General features: G+C 44.2%; 4 non-coding genes across 4 annotated transcripts; 2 read left to right on the top strand and 2 right to left on the bottom strand.

The window, feature by feature from the left end:
• Positions 1-2046: 2046 nt before the first annotated feature.
• On the bottom strand, positions 2047-2128 carry Trnal-aag (transfer RNA leucine (anticodon AAG)). Its single transcript has one exon. It is a non-coding gene; the product is annotated as a tRNA-Leu (tRNA).
• Positions 2129-2849: 721 nt separating this feature from the next.
• On the top strand, positions 2850-2922 carry Trnam-cau (transfer RNA methionine (anticodon CAU)). Its single transcript has one exon. It is a non-coding gene; the product is annotated as a tRNA-Met (tRNA).
• A 2206-nt stretch (positions 2923-5128) lies between these two features.
• On the top strand, positions 5129-5201 carry Trnak-uuu (transfer RNA lysine (anticodon UUU)). Its single transcript has one exon. It is a non-coding gene; the product is annotated as a tRNA-Lys (tRNA).
• Positions 5202-7430: 2229 nt separating this feature from the next.
• Trnam-cau (transfer RNA methionine (anticodon CAU)) lies at positions 7431-7503 on the bottom strand. Its single transcript has one exon. It is a non-coding gene; the product is annotated as a tRNA-Met (tRNA).
• Between the last annotated feature and the right edge of the window lie 3588 nt (positions 7504-11091).

The following is an 11091-nucleotide window of genomic DNA, read 5'->3' as shown; positions in this document are numbered from 1 at the left end:
TCCCTTCGGCGCCTGGACACAGGCTGTCCATCTCAGATTTCTTTGCTTGTGCTCCCTAAAAGTGAGATGTGTGGACTGAAATGAAGGATTGAGCAGCTCTTTAAAGAGAGTTCTATCCTTGCCTCTTAACTCTCTCTCTCTCTCTCTCTCTCTCTCTCTCTCTCTCTCTCTTTCACACACACACACACACACACACACAAATGTTCACAGGAGTCATTTCCCCGAAACAGAAAACATCTGTGCTCAGCGGCTGGGCAATAGAAATGGCAAACGCAGAGATGGGAAGGCAAGCAGTTGAAAGTCTTACTGTTTGCCCCTTCTTCCCAGATTTATTTCCCTTAATCGCAGGGACCGGGCATCATCTGACCTGTTACCACCTGCAGTTTTTGACTTGCCTGCATTTCCATCTCCCAAAAGGGCACACTGGATTTTAGGTCTAAAAAGGAGCAAATAAATACAAATTGCTCCTTTCTACTGCTTCACTTACATATTCTACTCTGTCTGCAAAAGTCTCTCGAGCAACGGATGAATGCTTTGGTTCTGCCGGCATGAGCCCGAACTTCTAAAAACCTGCCCTCCATTCCAAAATGTCCTAAGTCTAAGTCTAAGTCTAATTCCAAGGTCTCTTGTTCAGCTGAAGCTCAATCAGTGCTTATTGTATGAACACAGAAGGAATGCACAAAGAAACAAGTGAATGCATGCTCAAGGTAGCCCAGCTCTGGACTTTTTGGAGGATTCCCCCTTTACTCCATTGACAGGATTACTTTTTCCTCCTCTTTCTCTTACTTCTTTTACCTTTCCAGGTTCCAGCTCCTAGATGAGCATTTTGGCATTTAGATGCCCCTAGTGTCCCCAGGTAAATAGGACCAAGCCAGTGGAAGAGAAGACTGAGCAGGGGCCTGACCAGTCCTTTTCTACACTTGGCAGATTGGGACTAAAATAAAAATCCCTTATGGACTCCTGGACTCATTCTATTTATGAAATAAATATCCACTCATTGTAACTACACAACCAGAAGCATTCATGATTACATTTATAGGGACATCTATAATGTCCCTTTTTTTCTCCCCTGATTATTTCCCAAGGAACAATGTATTCTGCATATTACACTGTTGTGTTATTCTGTATTTATTTATTTTATTCATTCTGGTAAAGATAAGTCTCAGATGCCATTCATAGTTCCTTCTCATTGTTTTACAGAAGACTTTGTGTGTCATTTAGGCTATGAAGTGTCTAAGTCTTATCTTCTCCAGTAGGTAGGCCTCAAGGCAGGTGGTCTCCTTTTTCCTTTTCCTTTCTGTATTCTTGGTGCCTAATTGTAATCAGGAGTTTGTAACAAGACTCTAGAGAATCTTCCAGGAGAAAGCCCTTTGTAAGCTGGCGCCTAGAGGATTCAAAGCCAGTCAGGGGGAGGAACCTGGAGACTATCTCTAGGAAGATATAGACACTTTGCCCAGAGAAGCCAAAACACCTCCAGCTGGTAGCATGGAAGGAATGTTTATCAGTTATGGCTAGTCTTCTGTAGACTCTAACAGCGGTGAGACACATGTTTAAAGTTCCTAATGTGAAATGATGTCAATGGAGATGATGAACATGGTTTTCTCCAGATTAGGAAGAATTCATTCCTTCAGTAGTGTAGGCTGGACCTGTTTCTGGCTGTAAGCAGATTCAAGGAGACTCATGGCCATACATTTGGCCTTCATTCATTGAATAATATATTTATATAATATATATATATATAATATACATATATATGTATATATATTTTAAATGGCATCTATAGTCCTAAGTAAATATATTAGTGCCAAATTATGGTGTGTGTGTGTGTGTGTGTGTTTACAATTAATTAGGTATTTGTTAATTGAAGTAATTAACTGACACCTGTTATGGATTGGATACTGTTTTGGAGAAATGCATATTATTATTTCTGGCCAGGGAAAATAGGTAATAGGAAAAAAGGAGCTGCAGGACTGGGGGACGGTGAAAAGTGTCCACGTTGTGTGTAAAAGGGAATATCTACTGATACCTTAGAGGATAAGATAGACCTGGCAGCGGTGGGATTCGAACCCACGCCCCCGAAGAGACTGGAGCCTTAATCCAGCGCCTTAGACCGCTCGGCCACGCTACCACCCACATGGTAGCGCTTTCTCCGCGCTTCCCCAAAGGAGATCAAACAGCTTTTGGTAGTTCTCCGCCCCGCCCTGCTCCGCCCCAGCTCTGTTCCCTGCAGGCTGGGTCTCCCTCCAGCACTCTGCAGCTCCCTATCACACCCCAAGTTCTTTTCCATCACCCCCATACTTGGTATTCTGACAGCTCCCATATAGACTCCGAGCTGAACTCTACAGGCTGTGCGGGGAGGAGGCTCCTGGTTGTTCAGGCACAGAATGAAGGGGTGGCACAGAAGAACGATTTTCTGAGGAGTCCAGGCGTGTCACACCTGCTGGAGGGGGACCCCCGCCTCCCCCACCCCACCCCGAGGCAACAAGCGTGCAGGCGTGTGCCGCGAGCCGTGCTGATCGTCTGGGTGGAGCCTTTTCCCGGTGCCTGATTCATTCACGTTAAGGGACCCCAAGCCAGTGCGCCCAGGGGCGCAGCTCTGGCCGTGCAAGTCTTCTTCGCCTTGCACAGAGCGGCGCTTCTGGCAAAGCTCTGGTTTTAAGCAGTGGAGAAAGCTGCTGCCCCGACTTGAAAGTCGGCCCTGGCTTTGTCCTGCGGGGCTTTGTTATCTAAACTCTTGTGAGAGGCGGTGACAGCTCCCTCGCCCCTCGGTTTGAAAATTTCCCAAGGAAATGTCCCGACGCTTTTGTCGTGATGTTGGTAGGCGATTGGTCGGAGGGCGTCGGCCAGTTGCCTCCTTAGCGCAGTAGGCAGCGCGTCAGTCTCATAATCTGAAGGTCCTGAGTTCGAACCTCAGAGGGGGCAGTGTACTTTTTTTCCACTCAACCCCAAAGAAGACAAGCGAACTAACAAAAGAATTTGGTAAACGCTCCCTTTTTCTTTCTGTGCTTGGACTTTTTCCTTTATAAAAATAGGTCGAATGTGTTTTCTTTTCCTTTAATAAAAAAATCGATTAAAGTTGCTTTGATGAGACGGAATGGATCGTTTGTCGTTTTTAATGACCCCTCCAGTAGGTGTGGACATTTGGAAGCCCAGGTTGGACAAGCTTTGCCGGTACCTCTTGAGAGGCTGCTTCCTGTCAACATTCTCCTTGCTTTTTGTTTGATTACTCGGGGCTTGCTTAGTGAGTGGTCAGCACTTAGTAGTAATCGCCTCTGCTTTCCACAAATGCTCTGTGCTCTCTAAAGAACTCTCAAGAGATCTCAAGTGTGCTTCTCCCCCAACCCCCCTCACACACACACATCCTCGGACCTTCCCTGTAAATTATTTATTTGGGAAATAAGCTACTGAGAAAAACAAATCACGGGGCGCCTCCTTCTCTCCTTGGAGTGTTCTGGGTGCAAGTCCTCCACTTCCTTTCCCAAGTTCTCCAGTCTCACTGCACCACATGCGCATTGTCTCAAAGTCGGTAGGCCAAGTCTGGCATGATCTTTGACTCTCCAGTGGTTTACTTTATGCTTTTACAACATCTCTAGCCTAATCCTGACCCATTCTTTGCACGACCCTAGTATAATCTTTTTAAGTACTTCTGATCAAGTACCTTCCTGCTTCAAATGCCCAGTGGCTTGCTTCATCTTGCTTGTAGAATGACACCTGACCTCTAGATCTAACTTTGGAGCCTGTCAGTTAGGCTTTGCCCCAACTTTCTGTCCACCTCACCTTTCACCTCCATCCACATTTCCCCAAGCTTCTTGCACAGAAACGCTTCAGTTTGTTTGTTTCTGACTTTTCAAAGTTCTCTGCCCTTGAAATTTCCGAGAATACTACAGCCAAACATTTTGCCCAACTGATGGATTTCCTATGTTTTCAGGTCTCAGTTTAAATATCACTTCCTGAGAAAAGACTATTCTAGTCTCTGGAAAGAATTCATTTCACCTTATAATAGTCTCTTCGGAATGGAGTGGGGAGATGATCCGCACAATTTTACCTGGCTTTTACTTTTTATTTCTCTATTCTCTTCATCCCCGTTTACATCTATTAACATATTCCTTAAATTTTTTTTTTCTCCAGTGCTGGGGATTTCTGGAGCTTGACATATATATGCCAGGCAAATGCTGCACTATTGAGTAAGCCATACCCCCAGCCCTCAACTATGGTTTCAAATAGTGGCATAAATATTATTCTAAGAGTTTGCTTATATTGTATCATTTAATTTGGAAACTCAGGTCATAAGATTATTTATAACTTGTTTGTTTCTTCCAATATCTTGTAACCTGAATTTTCCCAGACAGCTTTTATCTTAATGGCCCTTTAAACAATATTGGTGTAACTGTGAACTCACAAGGGCAGATACGGACTCTTTTCACTAACATGAACTCAGGGCAGAGCAGTAAGCATGCTCAAAAAAAATAATTCTCAGAATCTCTTGTGTGCTCTTTTGTGCTAGGCATTCTAAAGGTCTCTACACTCTTGAGCATACAGAGGTTTTGAGGATGAAAGGCAAAACTGAATAGGTGATTGCCTTTCTAGTTAGTGTCTACATTATACACAGTGGATGTTTTTCCATAAGTGATGGTGGGGCAGAAATGGTTGAGAGCCATATGTAAAAGGAGGCAAATGTAAAATTAAACAGAAGAGAGAGAAAGATGGAAGGGAGAAAGGAGGGAAGGGAGGAAGAGAGGAAGGGAGGAAGGAAGAGAAGAGAAGAGAAGAGAAGAGAAGAGAAGAGAAGAGAAGAGAAGAGGAGAGGAGAGGAGAGGAGAGGGGAGAAGAGAGAGAAGAGAAGAGAGGAGAGAAGAGAGAAGAGGAGAGAAGAGAATCGAGAGGAGAGAGAGGAGGGGGAGAAGAGGGAAGGGGAGGGGAGGGGAAGGGAGGAGAGGGAGGAGAGGAGAGGAGAGGAGAGGAGAGGAGAGGAGAGGAGAGAGGAGAGGAGAGGAGAGGAGAGGAGAGGAGAGGAAAGGAGAGGAGAGGAGAGGAAAGGAGAGGAGAGGAGAGGAATTGTAAAAAATATCAGAACCTCACAAATACTTGTCTCCACACTAGATTTGATGAGGAATGCAGGTCTGCAGGGGCCTGGATAGCTCAGTCGGTAGAGCATCAGACTTTTAATCTGAGGGTCCAGGGTTCAAGTCCCTGTTCGGGCGCTAAATATCCTTTTAGGTCTGATGCAACCTTTCAGAAAACAGAAATTTGGAACATTTTATATATACTGGACAGATTAGACAGGTGGTCAGAATGTCAGAAACAAAATAAGCAAAACATGAAAAACAAAAAAAAAAACCCTCTCAAACCAGTCTAAGCTCTTTAAGCAAAATATCTGATAGTTAGCTTTTACATGGGATCACTCCATGAAGTGACCTAAGGTTTTGTGAAGAAAACTAACCTGAAAGAGTACATAGAATTGTGTTAACCTCATTTAACTGAAAAATAGGTGAGCAAATCAGTAAATGGATGGATAGATAGATCGATTGATCGATCGATCGATAGAGCAAGCCAGAGAGAACTTACTATAAAACCTCCTTGTAAGGGATGAGTTTGACCATTTGTAGAAGTCTCTTAAAAGTGAGATAGAAGTGACTTACTCAAGAGCTGATAGGTAAATGAATGGCTGAAGAAGAGTTTCTGGCCATCCAAGTTCAGTAAAGTAAGAAAGATAAGTATTAAATACAAAGCATAACTTCATCTAACCCCTGTACCCTGGCCTTGTTTAGGAAGATAGCATCCTGTAACAGAAGTTCTGTGTTTCCATCAGGAGCAACCACAATACAACAAACTTCATCTTTGCTCCGCTTGACTTTCAGTGGTACATGATGTCATAGCTGCCCTGCTGTCTGATTCAGAGGCACAGAACAACTTCCTGTTGTTATTGCTTCCCATACCAAGTTCACATTCTGGCTTGGAATAAATATTTCTGACATTTGCATATTGGAAATCAATCCTGAAGAGCTGAAAAAAAAAAAAAAACTCGAGTGAATTAAAAAGTGTCTGATTCTACAAAGAGATTTTAAATGATCTTAAAATGTTCTTTTTGGTATGCATCCTCAAGTTCTCAGGAAGATAACTGTTGAGAGAGCTAGTCTTGGCCCCAATACAGACTTCATCTTACCTTCCTTCCACCTCATTCTAGAGGGTGATAGTGTGAAATCAAGACATTGGTGGGGCTGAGTTCCCTGAAGACAGTTGAGACAAATGCTTCTTGGTGCTTCGCAGCCTCTGGTAGTTAGTTACAGACAAATCTTGACCTTCATTGGGTATTAACATAAGGCCAACCTCTGCTAGTCTTCAGAGACTGACCTTCCCTGTGTCATGGTTCATCCCAAAGCCTTTTTGTAAGGACAATAGTCACTGTCCAGGGGAACTGCCCTATTCCAAAGCAACCCTATTTTATCTTACCTACTTATGTCCACAGAGATCATTCCAAATCAACTCCCTTCTGGAGGTTTCAGGACCAGATATTTTTTGTGGAAACCCGTTTAACCAGTAGAGATAGATCAGAATGTATAAGAAGGTCTGTGACAAGAAAATTTCACGCATGTATGAAAATGAAAAAAAAAAGTGAGGGAAAATGGAATAAATAAGTTTTCATTTGTTGACAAATGTCTTTTTATTAAAGTTGTGTGGTAGAATGCTGCTGTCCTCCAAAAAATAAATCGAAGTCAAAGGCGTTGGACAAAAATGGCTTGTTTACTAGTGAATTATGGATACTGGATCTAAGTAATGTCATCTTGTCCTCAGAGCCATTTTGGCATCTTACTAAATGCTGGGGAAGTCTCACCCAGTTCCAAGAGCTCTAGAGGTGATATAGGATTTCATTTGATCTGCAGTTGCGTTGTGGGTCGTTAAGCAATATAGAAGTGATATTCTTTAAATTGGAGGTATGCCATGCTTTGTTTAGCTCCAGGAAAGTTTTGCTCCAGAGAATACTTGCCTTTGGTTGTTACTGATTGTTCCCCCTAGATAACTTGCTTCAGTAAAACAAGTTTGGTTAGTTACCTTATCATGTGACATCTACCTTGATTCCCCCCCCCCCCCCCCCCCCCCCCCCCCGCCTTTATTCCCCCTCCCCCCCCATAAGCTCTGTTATAACTGCATTCGGGGATGCAGGAGTCAGACCGCAGTCTCCAGTTTTCTAGTAAAGACTCCCAATTCTACCTCTCAAAACGTGGCTTCTGTGTCGGGCTGACCGAATTCCCATATAAGAGTAAAATATAGCAATAGTAATCATGAATCATAAATCAAGGAGAAGAAACAGAACTTGTAAAGCAAGAGGAACAAACTTCAGACTTTAGTATTTGATTAAATATCATCTATTTCCAAGTAACATCAGCTTTTTCCGTGGCAGTTGTGGGTGGGGGGTGCCGGCAAAACCAAACTGCCCCCTCTGAGGTTCGAACTCAGGACCTTCAGATTATGAGACTGACGCGCTGCCTACTGCGCTAAGGAGGCAGATGCGTCAAGCTTCTCATCACCAATGTTTATAACTGAATTTTACTTTGCTTAAAGTTGTTTTTTACTTTTGTGGATCATCTTCCTCTCACACTTCTCCAACGAAGAACATTTCAGGGGCTCAAACGGCTTCACTAACCTCAGTAAGCTGGAAAAAACAAACTCACTAGTGATCCTACTGTCCTTTGCCCCCGGTCATTGCTAAACGGAAGGCATCCCCGCCCCCAGTGCTCACACCAGGTGGAAATTTACCTACAGTTGCAGCTGTCCAAAGGTAACTTTGACTTTGATGGGCGTCAGTCCATTGTGCCTTCATGGATGAGGAAATCTGTGCCCTTCCTCTCTCTCCCCCCTCTCCTTTTCCCACCTCAAGATCTTTCCCACAAGAAACATTCAAGCCTTTTGCTCTTTAACAACACAAAACTTTTTTGATTCCCAAGGATCGTTTATCTCATTTACTTTCACACCAGTCACGTTAGTAACGTTGGTAGCAAAAGTCCCACTCGCTTTTCAACTTCTTACTGTCTTTCTAGACTATCCATGGGAAGTCGAAAAGGGTCTCTGACACAAATGGGAGGTCTTAGTTCATAGGTAAAACATGACTGATGCAATCTCTTGGCAATCTTCTACTCTGTGAGAACAGAGATAATGGAAACAGAAAACAGTAAAAGCTATCTTTGGCTCACCCTTCATCCGCCAGGGGATTTTTGCACACATCCCCCTCTGGCTTTAACACTCAAGTTTCCAGCTCCTTAGGTGAAGTCTGGGAAACTTTGACACCACTCACTTGCTCCTTGTATGCCTGGTTGATTGCCTCATTCCATCAGAAAATCTGGTTCTTCACAAAATAGCCAGTGATGTATCAACTCAGCAGAGAGAGAGAGAGAGAGAGAGAGAGAGAGAGAGAGAGAGAGAGAGAGAGAGAGAGAGAGAGAGAGAGAGAGAGAGAGAGAGAGAGAAAGAGAGAGAGAGAGAGAGAGAGAGAGAGAGAGAGAGAGAGAGAGAGAGAGAGAGAGAGAGAGAGAGAGAGAGAGAGAAAAGGAACTATTCTGTCTCTTCTCTAGAGAATGATCTTGAGCATTATCTTCTTGGTTTGTATGACCATTCAACAAGACCATGGGAAGCATAGGACATTTTTTTTGATTTTTTTTATTGTAAAGATACTGTACAGAGGAGTTACAGTTACATGAGTAAGGTAATGAGTACATTTCCTATCAAGCATGGTTACCCTCTCCTTTGTTTTGTCCCTACCATCCCCTCCCTCCCCACCTCCCCAACTTCTCTCTCCTCACCAAGCTATAAAATTTGTTTTCAACATACTGTTTTGTACATCTCATTGTTACAATGGGTCAACCTGTATCCTTATTTTAGCATTTTGTTATTTCCCTTCCTCTCCCCAAATTAGAAAAAACATATATACAAGATTCAGGGTACCAGAATCAAATACAGTGTAAAAAGGGGATAATTGATAGGGGGAAGAACATACAAAGGAGACAAAAAAAATCACATAGTACATTATAAGTACATTAAAAATAGCAGCAAGAAAGATAAAACCTCTTGTGTCTCTATCTTGGGGTTCATTCAGCTTAGCATCATCTTATATGGTCATATGTACATAGCTTTTTTTTTTTTTTTGGTTGTGGATCTTGAACTTGGGCCTGGGTGCTGTCCCTGAGCTCTTCAGGTCAAGGCTAATGCTCTACCTCTTGAGTCACTGCGCCACTCCTGTTTTCTGGTGGTTTATTGGAGATGAGTCTCGTGGACTTTCCTGCCTGGGCTGGCTTTGAACCACCATCCTCAGATCTCAGCCTCCGGAGTAGCTAAGATTACAGACAGGAGCCATCTGCACCTGCCTGTATGTAGGGTTTGACCTTTTGTGCTAGACCAAATTTTTTTTTTTTTTTTGATTTGTTGGCCAAGCACAGGTAGCTCTTGCCTATCTACCTGCCTACTGGACAGTGCAAATTCGGACACATTCCATTAGATCATAATATGCTAAATTGTCCTTTTACATCACAATTGCTATACAAGATTGTGGTTTGCTTAAGCAACATAGTGAAGCCTTTTGGAGTTATTAAGGTTTATGGTCATTTTTAGATTCCTCAAAATGTGTAGCAATAGTGAATGAAATGTTTGACTTCATGAAATGGAAGGAGATAGAGTTCAAGATGGCAATCATTTTGTCACCCATAGAAAAGACGGTAAAATGTTGGCCTGATTGGGAAAAACAAAATCACATCTTCAAAGTGTGGGAGAAGGGAGATGTCCTTTTCAGATTTGGAAGTATTTTGAGAGAGAGAATATAGAACTTCAACAAGATAGAAGCGAATACTTCATGTTGTTAAAGAAAAAAGCTTGACAAATATGGTTCAAATATTAAACAGGCTTTTATTGACAATTCAAGAATTGAGCTGCTGTATCATCGGAGAGAACGAAATGTGATTTTATGACACTAATTGTGATTAATACCTGTTCGAGGAGTTTTATGGGATTATATTCATTTACATTATGACTATGTTTTGCACCCTTTGCATTTGCCCTTCTTACATTAATATATCTATAAGAGCTCATATGATGAGATACTGTGAGAAAGAAAAAGAGAAAAGAAAACGAGGAGGAGGAAGAGAGGGAAGGAAACGCAGAAAGAAAGGGAAGGGAGGAAGGGGTTAATTTCTGGCACTCTGCAGACATTATTTTAGCAAGAACCCCAGGTGATTTCGGGTACGGACTGAAGTTCGTTGAGACACGCTCAGCACAGTCCTTCAGCCTTTACTAAATCTGCAGCTCTCTCTTTCCTTTTCTTTCCTTTTTCTTTTAGCTGCTCTTTTGGCGACTACCAAGCAAACCATCCATCCATCCATCCGCTTCTCTGCCGGTGATTCCTGAGCTTGTTCAGCTGGATTTTTACCAGCCACTCCTGGCAGCTAGGGTGGCAGTGGGCGGGGCCTCGCCAGTGGCCTCAGCCTCCAGTACGGCTGTGTCGCCACTGCCCCTCGCCGGGCGCTGTGGCGCACGCCTGTAATCCCAGCTTCTTGGGAGGCTGAGGCCGGCGGATCGAGGGTGCCCGGGAGTTCGGGGCTACGGCGCTGTGTGGAGCGGGCGTCTGCACCGGGCCTGGCACCAACATGGGGCTCCCGGGGGAGCCCGGGGGTACCAGGTTGTCTAAGGAGGGGGGACCCGGCCCAGGCCGGATACGGAGCAGGTCAAACTCCCCGTGTTGGGCGGCGGTGGGACTGCGCCTGCGAGCAATGCCTGCAGTTCCGCCCGGGACATCCGACGAGACCCGGTCTCTTTCTTTCATCCCTCTTCTTGCGTTTCTTCCCCCCAACCCTTTTTGTCGCACACAGGCTTCGGGGAGGAGGCCGTGCGCGCGGCGCTGCCTGCAGACTGGGCGCCGCGCAGGGATCCGGGAGGCGTTCAGCCGGCCCGGAAGACACTCCGCGGCCTACGATCTTGGGACATTTTCCACCCTCTTTCTCACCCCCACCTCCCACCCCAAAGCAAAACAACAACGATCTCCCCGCGTGACACGGTTATAGTTCAAGGAAGGGGCTTGCCACAAGCTGACCTTCCAGCGGTGTCTAAAAT

Source organism: Dipodomys merriami, unplaced genomic scaffold (assembly GCF_024711535.1).
Source record: "Dipodomys merriami isolate MVZ:Mamm:240054 unplaced genomic scaffold, mDipMer1.0.p SCAF_16, whole genome shotgun sequence".
Taxonomy (NCBI): domain Eukaryota; kingdom Metazoa; phylum Chordata; class Mammalia; order Rodentia; family Heteromyidae; genus Dipodomys; species Dipodomys merriami.
This window is presented reverse-complemented; position numbering and strand designations above follow the sequence as displayed.